This window comes from Bubalus kerabau, chromosome 21, assembly GCF_029407905.1.
Source record: "Bubalus kerabau isolate K-KA32 ecotype Philippines breed swamp buffalo chromosome 21, PCC_UOA_SB_1v2, whole genome shotgun sequence".
Classification (NCBI taxonomy): domain Eukaryota; kingdom Metazoa; phylum Chordata; class Mammalia; order Artiodactyla; family Bovidae; genus Bubalus; species Bubalus kerabau.
The window spans coordinates 52,270,194-52,283,588 of record NC_073644.1 but is presented as its reverse complement, the minus strand read 5'-3'; positions in this window follow the sequence as shown (position 1 = coordinate 52,283,588).

Sequence of the window (13,395 nt, the reverse complement as noted above, 5' to 3'; positions counted from 1 at the left end):
TGCACTTGATTGTATTTGCATTAAGAAATTCAAGCAGAATACCCAAGAAGTAATAAAAATGATGGTTATTCATGGATTGAGGGGTAGGAGGGTGACAGACACGGGGAAAAGGATAAAAGTGAGACTATTTTTATTGCTTTTTAATATTTAAAAAATATTTAATATTTTAATATTACTTTTAATATTTTAATATTTAGTATTTAAATTTTTTAACTTTTGAACCACCTGAATGTATTCCCTGTTGTTGCTATTGTTGTTGTTTAAAGAAGTCAAGACTTTAAAAAATTGTCTAGTGAACTTCAAATGCATCAAAGAAAAGAAGTCCCTTCAGAAACAAAGAGAGGGGAGCAAAAGTTGCATCCTTTATCTAGTTGCCTTTCAAAGCTGGGAGTGTCACAAAGCAAAAGACGCTAAGCCAGTATTTTTTATTAGAGCAGTTGGGTAAGGTGGGGCTCACTTGCACAGAAAGCAACAGAGTCTCTTCACCTGTGCAGTGAGGTTAGGCTCGAAGCCCTCATCAGCTCCTTCCCGCTCTCGCGCTCTCCCAGCCTTTGACTGGCAGTCTCAGCAGGTTCGGTGTTAAAGGCGGGGCACTGCTTGTCCCCGCTACAAGCCACCTTTTGCAGGGCTGAGGCTGCGCCATCCTGTCTCTTTCCCCTCCTGCCCCATTCACAATCTCACCTTTGAAAAGCTTGAAAGTCAGCCCAATTTGGAGGAAATACGTAGTTCATGACATCAAAGTCACATTTACACATCAAGGTAAACAGAACTTTCCAGGCACACCCTTTGCCCACAGAAATGTTAAAAAGCTTTAACTGAATGCTAAACTGGTGCCATCTAGTGGCCCAGGGTGTCATCAGCACCTTGTTCTTCAAGGGAAGCTTTTGTCAACATTGGGGTTTCTTTCCAGGCTAGCCCTTGGAAAAATTGTGAAATCCAAGGCAAATTTCCCCATAGTTACATCTTCCCCTCTTGAATTCTCCCCCATGACAGGCAGGTGTACTGGAAAAAGAGCAAATATAGGTGTCCGGATGCCGATTAGCTGTAAGAGCCAGGGCAAGTGACTGGCTCTCCTGAGCCTCAGGTTCATCCTCTGTGAAATGTGGGTATCTCGATCATCCTTTCAAAGTCGATGTGGGGAATAAGCATGATGAAGCGTACACAGCACTCAACATACAGTAGATGTACCCTAAATGTTCCATTCTCAAGTACATCATTATTTCTTTTTTATTTTTTGCAGCACCACTCCGCACGCAGGATCTTAATTCCCTGACCAGGGACAGAACCCATGCCCCCAGCAGTGGAAGCTTGGAGTCTTAATCACTGGGCCACCAGCAAAGTCCCTAGTACATCATTATTTTTAAAACAGGAGTGAAAAGGGAATTCCCTGGTGGTCCAGTGGTTAAGACTCGGTGCTTTTACTGCCAGATCAGGTTTGATGCCTGGTTGGGGAACTAAGATGCTGCACAGCCAAAAAACAAAACCAAAAAAACAGGAGTGAAAAGATAAATATTGAGCTCTGGTTCCTGGAAGTATTCAAATAGAGGTTGGATAATTTCCTGTTTGGATGCCAGCAGAAATAATTCCAGCAGAGAAGTCACCAGAAGAGGCATTAAGGAACTCAAGTGATGGGGGCAAAGTTAAGGGAACTAACAAGAGACATCTAGACATCCCGAGACTAGCAACCACTGAAAGACATTTCCATATCTACGACAGATTGGACAAGAAGGTATCAAAATGGAGTCAAGAGATATCCGAGCTTGGAGGATGGACCACCTGGCTGAGGCTGGAGTCATAAAGGGATGTAGCCACCCCAGAACCTGGTGCCAAGGCAGGAAGGAGGCTAGGAAAAAATAGCCCAACCTGTTTGCCTGACCTTCCAACTCCTACCTAGCTCACCATGGGCCACACTCAACCAGAAGTCAGCTGGCAGAGAGGCTCAGGTTGTAATCGCTGGACTCAGCTTCATGGGGCACAGACGTCAGAGAATGGATCTGGGGGAGACACCCAGAGACTATCCAGTGCAGGGTGTCATAGAGGAAATCCTTGCTTCGGGGCAAAGAAGCAGATTAGGTGATGTCCGTGAATAAATTCTAAGGAGAAGTGTCAGGGGAACCACTGAGTGGTTTCAGACCACTCATCCTGGCCAGGCAAGATAGTACCCACTTACATGAGTTAAGTGGATTCTTTACTAGCTGAGCCACCAGGGAAGCTCAAGAATACTGGAATGGGTAGCCTATCCCTTCTCCAGCGGATTTTCCTGACCCACGAATGAACCGGGGTCTCCTGCATTGGAGGCAGATTCTTTACCAGCTGAGCTAAGACCTGGGTTTGGTCCCTATCTTACAACAGGAGGAACTAATAAGAACTAAAGGAATGCAAAACTAACAAGCTATTAGTACCACCAACTGTCAGAAGCTGGGAGAGATAAAAAGGAGAGAGGAGACTCCAGTCCATATGGCCTACCAACTTCCCAGAATCCTTCTCGATGAAATCCATTGTGACTGAGCAATGCATGCACCACCAGGAAGGACCCTGGGTCAGAATGATTGGCCAGAGACAACCCAGAAATTAATCCCATCCCCATAAAACCTAAGACTTCAAGCCATGTGGCAGAGCAGTTCTCCTGGTAGCCCTTATCCCACTGCTCTCTACCTGGGCCCTCTTTCCTAACAAAGCTTTGTCAGCAAGTGTGTCTCCTCAGACAATTCATTTCTGAGTGTCAGACAAGAGCCCACTCTCAGACCCTGGAAGGGATTCCCCTTCCTGTAACAGAAAAAAAGTAGGAATGAATATCTGCTGCTGCTGCTAAGTCGCTTCAGTTGTGTCTGACTCTGTGCCACCCCATAGACGGCAGCCCACCAGGCTCCCCCGTCCCTGGGGTTCTCCAGGCAAGAACAATGGAGTGGGTTGCCATTTCCTTCTCCAATGCATGAAAGTGAAAGTGAAGTCGTTCAGTCGTGTCCGACTCTTAGCGACCCCATGGACTGCAGCCTACCAGGCTCCTCCATCCATGGGATTCTCCAGGCAAGAGTACTGGAGTGGGGTGCCATTGCCTTCTCCGAATGAATATCTAACTTTGTGCTATTTACTATGTCTTTTAACTTTCTCTTTTTCCTAGCAAGCCAGTACGATGGGTTTATTACCTTTTCTTTTTTTTTTTTTCTCCCACCCACAAATAAAGGAGAAAAGCTCAGCAAAACCAAGTAACTTGCACTGAGACACCTGACTGGGGAGTAGTGGAATTCTATCCTAGTTACTGGATGTCAGTGCCCCCTCTAGAGCTTCCGGGGTGGCTCAGCTGGTAAAGAACTTGCCTACCAATGCAGGAGATGCAAGAGACACGGGTTGAACCCCTGGGTGGGGAAGATCCTCTGGAGAAGGAAATGGTAACCTGCTCCAGTATTCTTGCCTGGAAAATCCTATGGACAAAAGAGCCTGGCAGGCTATAGTCCACGGGGTTGCAAAGAGTTAGACACAACAGAGGTTGCTCACACACACACACACACACACACACACACACACAATGCCCCTCTATCCCTCAAATGACCCCCCTCCCCCCTAGTTCTAGCTTTGGGAGGTTGGGGAAAGACTGATTGGAGGCAGGGAGGAGCTGACAGAAGCACCCCCTACTAAGAAGCAAAATAAAAAGGACTCCACCCTTGGTGTAAAGGATTACATTTTCCTTATTGTCATGTAAAGAATTCCCCTTTCCTGGCAGTGGAGGCCAGTTTCTAAGGGAAGATCAAATAGCATTGTATGGAAGGCTCAGGCTGGGGAGAGCCAAGCAAATCCTGCTAAGGGATTAAGACTTTCTTCCCCTGGCTCTCCCGGATCCCCGGAACCAACTGTCTGAATATTATTCTACGGGGCAGGGGAGGTGGATGGTAATTCTACAAGACAGAATATTGAATAGTTACTCATCTGAAAATCCCCAAAGGCATTCTTTTCTGAGAAGATGGTCGGACTAATTTATATTGGCCAGCTGATTGAACAGCCAGGCAGATGAATCTTCTCCTAAGACATTGATAGCCTCAACTGAAAACAGTTGTTTGGACAAACTGTCAGACTCCTGCAGGGCCCACTTGACATCTGTGTTTGTCAGGTCAGCGAGGAGAACGGCTCTGACTTTGAGAGGCTGAGGGTTTGTTGTTGCCTGCTGCTCCCTGGAGATCTACACAGCAATTGAAGCCCCAGTGGTCGCCACCAAAGAGAATTCACTGGAAGAAGGTCTCAGGGGAGCCGTGTTTCAATCGTGTTTGAGGAGTCCAGAGGCATTTGCTGTTCCATTCCTGTTACCCAAGTGTGGCCTTTCTGTACACCAGAGCCAAGTCAAATCAGGGTGGCTCCGTGGTATGGTAAAAAAATCTGCCTGCCAATGCAGGAGATGACGGTTCGATCCCTGGGTCAGGAAGATCCCCTGGAGGAGGAAATGGCAACCCACTCCAGTGCTCTTGCCTGGGAAATCCCATAGACAGAAGAGCCTGGCAGGCTTCAGTCCACAAGGTCGCAAAAGAGCAGGACAACACCAGAAAATTATTTCTTTGCCAGGCAAACAGGAACACACTGAGCTCCTGCCTAGAAAAACTAGGTGTCTCAATTCCAGAGGATTTGATGAAGTGTTTTATAACAGTGGCTCAAAGATGGGGTCTCTGACAAGATTAGGGTGTGAGCCAGGCTTGCAGTCCCTTAATCTCTTAATCTTGATGAACTTCTCTGGTCTCTTTAATCTTGCCTCAGGTGGTCTCCTGGCTGCTGCTTCTTGAATAGCAACAGTTGGGATCCACCCTTTGGAACTCAGGGAAGGTCTTGGAGGCTGGAGTCTTGCCCATGAGAGATAGGGACAGAAAGGCCTCCAAGCCTGGGAGTCCCACAGGCCCCCACTCAGTTTCACTCCCACCTTCTTCACCCTTACCAAACTCATATTACCTCATCTGCTATAGCTTTTCTGGTATTTTGCAGAATTTTCCAGACTCTAATCTGAGGTTTCTGGCCTTACCAATCCACCTAGTGTCAGAGCAAGAAGAGTCGTCCTCGACCTTGCTTTCACTAGGTTCACCTTGATGAATGCAGCACCAGTGGGCTGAGAAAGGGAGACTGTGACCTGGGCACAGAGAACACTAACAGCTGGAGGGAAGCTTGGCAGCCAATCAAGAGATGGACGGTCCTCGGAACTTCCCTGGCAGTCCAGTAGCTAAGACTCCACGCTCCCAATACAGGAGGCCTGGGTTTGATCCCTGGTCAGGGAACTAGACCCCCAGATGCTGCAATGAAAGCTCCTTCATGCCACAAATAAGACCTGGCACGGCCCCCCTCCAAAAAAAGGAGAGATGGATGGTCCAGAGGCAGGATGGAGAAGCCAGGCTAGCCATAGTGAGCTGAGGTGTTGTTGTTATTCAGTAGCTTTCAGTTCAGTCAGTTCAGTTCAGTCATTCAGTCATGTCCGACTCTTTGCGACCCCATGAATTGCAGCATGCCAGGCCTCCCTGTCCATCACCAACTCCTGGAGTTCACCCAGACTCACATCCATTGAGCCAGTGATGCCATCCAGCCATCTCATCCTCTGCCGTCCCCTTCTCCTCCTGCCCCCAATCCCTCCCAGCATCAGAGTCTTTTCCAATGAGTCAACTCTTCGCATGAGGTGGCCAAAGTACCGGACTTTCAGCTTTAGCATCATTGCTTCCAAAGAAATCCCAGGACTGATCTCCTTCAGAATGGACAGGTTGGATCTCCTTGCAGTCCAAGGGACTCTCAAGAGTCTTCTCCAACACCACAGTTCAAAAGCATCAATTCTTCGGCGCTCAGCCTTCTTCACAGTCCAACTCTCACATCCATACATGACCACAGGAAAAACCATAGCCTTGACTAGACGGACCTTTGTTGGCAAAGTAATGTCTCTGCTTTTTAATATGCTATCTAGGTTAGTCATAACTTTTCTTCCAAGGAGCAAGCGTCTTTTAATTTCATGGCTGCAGTCACCATCTGCAGTGATTTTGGAGCCCAAAACAATAAAGTCTGACACTGTTTCCACTGTTTCCTCATCTATTTCCCATGAAGTGATGAGACCGGATGTCATGATCTTCGTTTTCTGAATGTTGAGCTTTAAGCCAACTTTTTCACTCTCCACTTTGAGTAAGCGTCTTTTAATTTCATGGCTGCAGTCACCATCTGTAGTGATTTTGGAGCCCAGAAAAATAAAGTCTGACACTGTTTCCACTGTTTCCCCATATATTTCCCATGAAGTGGTGGGACCGGATGCCATGATCTTCGTTTTCTGAATGTTGAGCTTTAAGCCAACTTTTTCACTCTCCACTTTCACTTTCATCAAGCGGCTTTGAGTTCCTCTTCACTTTCTGCCATAAGGGTAGTGTCATCTGCATATCTGAGGTTATTGATATTGTTCCCGGCAATCTTGATTCCAGCTTGTGTTTCTTCTAGTCCAGCGTTTCTCATGATGTACTCTGCATATAAGTTAAATAAACAGGATGACAATATACAGCCTTGACATACTCCTTCTCCTATTTGGAACCAGTCTGTTGTTCCATGTCCAGTTCTAACTGTCGCTTCCTGACCTGCATATAGATTTCTCAAGAGGCAGGTCTGGTATTCCCATCTCTTTCAGAATTTTCCACAGTTTATTGTGATCCACGCAGTCAAAGGCTTTGGTGTAGTCAATAAAGCAGAAATAGATGTTTTTCTGGAACTCTCTTGCTTTTTCCATGATCCAGCGGATGTTGGCAATTTGATCTCTGGTTCCTCTGCCTTTTCTAAAACCAACTTGAACATCTGGAAGTTCATGGTTCACATATTGCTGAAGCCTGGCTTGGAGAATTTTGAGCATTACTTTACTAGCATGTGAGATGAGGGCAATTGTGCTGTAGTTTGAGCATTCTTTGGCGTTGCCTTTCTTTGGGATTGGAATGAAAACTGACCTTTTCCAGTCCTGTGGCCACTGCTGAGTTTTCCAAATTTGCTGGCATATTGAGTGCAGCACTTTCACAGCATCATCTTTCAGGATTTGAAATAGCTCAACTGGAATTCTATCACCTCCACTAGCTTTGTTCGTAGTGATGCTTTCTAAGGCCCACTTGACTTCACATTCCAGGATGTCTGGCTCTAGGTCAGTGATCACACCATCGTGATTATCTGGGTCGTGAAGATCTTTTTTGTACCGTTCTTCTGTGTATTCTTGCCATCTCTTCTTAATATCTTCTGCTTCTGTCAGGTCCATACCATTTCTGTCCTTTATCGAGCAAATGTTCCCTTGGTATCTCTAATTTTCTTGAAGGGATCTCTAGTCTTTCCCATTCTGTTGTTTTCCTCTATTTCTTTGCACTGATCACTGAAGAAGGCTTTCTTATCTCTTCTTGCTATTCTTTGGAACTCTGCATTCAGATGCTTATATCTTTCCTTTTCTCCTTTGCTTTTTGCTTCTCTTCTTTTCACAGCTATTTGTAAGGCCTCCCCAGATAGCCATTTTGCTTTTTTGCATTTCTTTTCCATGGGGATGGTCTTGATCCCTGTCTCCTGTACAATGTCACGAACCTCATTCCATAGTTCATCAGGCACGTGGTCCACTGGAGAAGGGAATGGCAAACCACTTCAGTATTCTTGCCTTGAGAACCCCATGAACAGTATGAAAAGGCAAAATGATAGGATACTGAAAGAGGAACTCCCCAGGTCAGTAGGTGCCCAATATGCTACTGGAGATCAGTGGAGAAATAACTCCAGAAAGAATGAAGGGATGGAGCCAAAGCAAAAACAATACCCAGCTGTGGCTGTGACTGGTGATAGAAGCAAGGTCCAATGCTGTAAGGAGCAATATTGCATAGGAACCTGGAATGTCAGGTCCATGAATCAAGGCAAACTGGAAGTGGTCAAACAAGAGATGGCAAGAGTGAACGTCGACATTCTAGGAATCAGCAAACTATAATGGACTGGAATGGGTGAATTTAACTCAGATGACCATTATATCTACTACTTCGGGCAGTAATCCCTCAGAAGAAATGCAGTAGCCATCATGGTCAACAAGAGAGTCCGAAATGCAGTACTTGGATGCAATCTCAAAAACGACAGAATGATCTCTGTTCGTTTCCAAGGCAAACCATTCAATATCACAGTAATCCAAGTCTATGCCCCAACCAGTAACGCTGAAGAAGCTGAAGCTGAACAGTTCTATGAAGACCTACAAGACCTTTTAGAACTAACACCCGAAAAAGATGTCCTTTTCATTATAGGGGACTGGAATGCAAAAGTAGGAAGTCAAGAAACACCTGGAGTGACAGGCAAGTTTGGCCTTGGAATACGGATTGAAGCAGGACAAAGACTAATAGAGTTTTGCCAAGAAAATGCACTGGTCATAACAAACACCCTCTTCCAACAACACAAGAGAAAACTCTATGCATGGACATCACCAGATGATCAACACCGAAATCAGATTGATTATATTCTTTGCAGCCAAAGATGGAGAAGCTCTGTACAGCCAAGAAAAACAAGGCCAGGAGCTGACTGTGGCTCAGATCATGAACTCCTTATTGTCAAATTCAGACTGAAATTGAAGAAAGTAGGGAAAACCACTAGACCATTCAGGTATGACCTAAATCAAATCCCTTATGATTATACAGTGGAAGTGAGAAATAGATTTAAGGGCCTAGATCTGATAGATAGAGTTCAGCAGCTTAGTTGCGTCCAACTCGTTGCAACCCCATGGACTGCAGCATGCCAGGCTTTCCTGTCCTTCACCATCTCCCAGAGCTTGCTCTAACTCATGCTCATTGAGTTGACAATGCCATCCAAGCATCTAATCTTCTGTCGTCCCCTTCTCCTCCTGCCCTCAATCTTTCCCAGCATCAGGTTCTTTTCTAATGAGTCAGCTCTTTGCATCAGGCGGCCAAAGTTTTGGAGCTTCAGCTTCAGAATCAGTCTTTCCAATGAATATTCAGGATTGATTTCCTTTAGAATTGACTGGTTTGATCTCCTTGCAGTCCAAGGAACTCTCAAGAGTCTTCTTCAGCACCACAGTTCAAAAGCATCAATTCTTCACCATTCAGCCTTCTTTATGGTTCACTCTCACATTGGCACATGGCTACTGGAAAAAATGGACCTTTGTTGACAAAGTGATGTCTCTGCTTTTTCGTATACTGTCTAGGTTTTTCATAGCTTTCTTTAAAGTGAAAGTGTTAGTCGCTAAGCCTTGTCCGACTCTTGGCTGACCTCTATCTCCGGAGTCTTTGCAATGTTATTTATTGCATTTAATAGACTACAATATCATGTAGAAATAACTTTTTGTTTTTCTTTTTTGGCTAAGCCACTCAGCTTGTAGGATAATAGTTCTCTCACCAGGGATGGAACCCAGGCCCCCAGCAGTGGAAGATAGGAGTCCTAACCACTGGGTCGCCAGGGAATTCTCAATGACGTAACATTTTTTATTTCTCCTTTTTTTTTTGACACGTACACACTGCTTTATTTATTTTTGGCCATGCTAGGTCTTCATTGCTCCACACAGCCTTCCTCTATTTGCAGTACCCAGGCTTATTGCAGTGGCTTCTCTTGTTGTGGAGCACCAACTCTAGGCTTGTGTGCTTCAGTAGTTGGAATACAGGGGCTCATTAATTGTGGCTTGCAGGCCATAGAGTGTACAGGTTTCAGTAGCTGTGGCACCTGGGCTCAGCTGTTCTGTGCCCTGTGGAATCTTCCCAGACCAGGGATTGAACCTGTGTCCCCTGCATTGGCAGGCAGATTTTTGTCCATTGTACCACCGGGGAAGATGCAACTTTTAAATGCACTGGGAAACCAAAAAAATCCATGTGACTTGCTTTATCACAGTGCTCTGAAACTGAACTCAAAATATCTCAGAGGTATGCCTGTACTGAGAGAAGGGGAAGACTGTGTGTTACAGGCTCAGCTATGGGCTGGCAGCACAGTTAGGCAGGCTAATGAAGGTACCGACTTTTACAGCTTACAACCACAAAATCATGTGACTTTTACCAAAATTTCTTGAATTCATCTACCACTCTCCGTTCTCTTTGCCAAAAAAAATTAAACTGAACCTCATCAGCTCAAGCCACTCCCATCTTTTGCCAGCCTCTGGCCTTGCCCCTGAGGCATCCCAAATTTCTTTCTATAGAGTGATCTTTTCAAAAGTGAATCTGATCAGGTCACCTTGCGCATGCCCATCCCCAAAGGTTTAAACACTTTCAGAAGTCCCTCGTTGACCTTGAAGATGAAAGTTGCTCAGTCATGTCTGACTCTGCGACCCCATGGACTAGACAGTCCATGGAATTCTCCAGGCCAGAATACTGGAGTGGGTAGCCTTTCCCTTCTCCAGGGGATCTTCCCAACTCAAGGATCAAACCCAGGTCTCCTACACTGCAGGTGGATTCTTTACCAGCTGAGCTACAAGGGAAGCCCGTTGACCTTAAGTTAAATTCAAAACTCCTTGACAGATATATAGGCTCCCTCCAGATCAGGTTTGCAACTCGCCCTTACCTCTCCCCACCCACAACCAAAAGGAATCCAAACCCTTGCAGTTACCATAGCAGAATTTTCTTGCTGGCAATAGTAATTGTTTCTCTCTTACTGTATTGCCATGACCGGCTAGCTCCTTCTGGTCATTCATGGTGCAGCTGCCATGTCATCCACTCAGGAGAGGCTTTCCTACTGTACAAGTTAACCCTACTTTAACGATTTCACACTGTATTCTAACTGGCTGTTCACCTCCTAGTTACCTATCTCTCTGTCCCTACCCTCATTCTATGACTATGGGTTCCTTGGCAGCCGAGGCTCTCATAGTATTTTTAGAGCATAACATCCAGCACTGGAGAAGGCAATGGCACCCCACTCCAGTACTCTTGCCTGGAAAATCCCATGGACAGAGGAGCCTGGTAGGCTACAGTCCATGGGGTCGCTAAGAGTCGGACACGACTGAGCGAATTCACTTTCACTTTTCACCTTCATGCATTGGAAAAGAAAATGGCAACCCACTCCAGTGTTCTTGCCTGGAGAATCCCAGGGACGGGGGAGCCTGGTGAGCTGCCGTCTATGGGGTCACACAGAGTTGGACACGACTGAAGCAACTTAGCAGCAGCAGCAGCAGCAGCAGCAGCAACATCCAGCACAATGGCAGGCATATAAGTGTTCGATGAATATTCATTGAATGGCTAAATGAACAAGTCAACTGATTGCTAAGGAAGACCCCTATTTGCAGTACACAATTGCTTTAATAATTAAGATTTCTTAGAAATAAATATAGTAAAATTAAAATATACTTTTCCCAGTATATGCAAAAGAAAGCCTTTTTTTCCCTTGAGTATTTTCCCAAGGGTTTGTAAATTTGTGCCATGGACCTTTTTTATACTATGGTTTGTGAACCCCTTCACAGGATATTTTGTGTGTGTGTGCTTAGTCTCTCAGTTGTGTCCGACTCTTTGCGACCCCATGGACTGTAGCCTACCAGGCTCCTCTGTCTGTGGGGATTCTCCAGGCAAGAACACTGGAGTAGGTTGCCATGTCCTCTTCCAGGGTATCTTCCCAACCCAGGGATTAAACCCAGGTCTCCCACATTGCAGGCGGATTCTTCACCTTCTGAGCCACCAGGGAACTCCTGTATTTTTTAAATACAAATAATAGAATACTGTTACAAAGGAACCAATATGATTGCTGTGTGGTTTGTTGCCTACATTCATAGTGGAGAAACATGTTAAATTTCAGATAGAAGTTTGAACCTCAATGTTTAACTAAACAGATTGGAGGAAAATATGTATATCAAATACAATTTAAAGAGTTCACTTAAATTTTACAGAAAAGTCACTGAGGCTATAAAACGAAGACCCAAAGCTAACTGTTAACAGCACCAGTGACTCTAAGTGAATAACCAGTAAGATGACCTGGGTGAGAAAATGCACCTTGGCATTTTTATTTTCAAGGAACAGTTATCTTTTGCCATATGAAAATCTACAAGTTGCAGTGGGGAAACCAGATGGCAATCTTGAACCAGATGCTTCAGTTAATACATACTTTACATGCGCTGCTTTACAATTATGTGATATTCTCAAACTGAGAATTTATGACTAACATAATTACATCCCATCCTTTGGATCTCCCTAATTTTTCTTTTTGGGCTTCCCTGGTGGTCAGTGGGAGTCCCTTGGACTGCAAGGAGATCCAACCAGTCCATTCTGAAGGAGATCAGCCCTGGGATTTCTTTGGAAGGAATGATGCTAAAGCTGAAACTCCAGTACTTTGGCCACCTCATGCGAAGCGTTGACTCATTGGAAAAGACTCTGATGCTGGGAAGGATTGGGGGCAGGAGGAGAAGGGGACGAAAGAGGATGAGATGGCTGGATGGCATCACTGACTCGATGAACATGAGTCTGAGTGAACTCTGGGAGTTGGTGATGGACAGGGAGGCCTGGTGTGCTGCGATTCATGGGGTCGCCAAGAGTAGGACACGACTGAGCAACTGAACTGAACTGGTGGTCAGAGAACTTTCTGCCAATGCAGGTGATGAGGGTTTAATCACTGGGTCACAAAGATCTGCTGGAGAAGGGGATGGCAACCCACTCCAGTATTCTTGCCTGGGAAATCCCATGAACAGAGGAGCCTGGTGGGCTACATTCCATGGTGTTGCAAAACAACAACAACAACAGCAAATTGTCCCTTTACAAATCATTTTCGTATAATCACATAACCAAACCTAATGAATCTCGATGAATAAATGTCTCGTCTATATCTGAATAATATGTAGTATTGTCCTAGAACTACAAACTTGTTTCGCTTTGTTTTTATATTGGAGTATCCTTGATTACCTCATTTCACTTCCCTGGTGGCTCAGATGGTAAAGAGTCTGCCTACAATGCGGGAGACCAGGGTTCAATCCCTGGGTTGGGAAGATCTCCTGGTGAAGGAAATGTCAACCCATTCCAGTATAATTGCCTGGAAAATCCCATGGACGGAGGAGCCTGGTAGGCTACAGTCCATGGGGTCACAAAGAGTTGGACACGACTGAGAGACTTCACTTATCCTTGATTAAGTATGTTATGTTAATTTCAGATGTACAGCGAAATGATTCAGTTATACTTCTACATATGTATTTTTTTTTTCAAAGTTCTTTCCCATTTAGGTTGTTACATTATACTGAGCAGAGTTCCCTGTGCTATACAGTAGGTGCTTGCTGGTTATACATTTTAAATAGAGCAGTGTGTACATGTCAATCCCAAACTCCCTAACTATCCCTCCCCACCTACACTTCCCCCTTGGTAACTATAATTTCGTGCTCTAAGTGTGACTCTGTTTCTGTACAAACCTCTTTTTAATTGACAGATATTAAAAATACATAATTTATTTCTGTATACAAAAAAGGAGAATTTTGACACGGCCCCTAAGCCTCTAATTCGT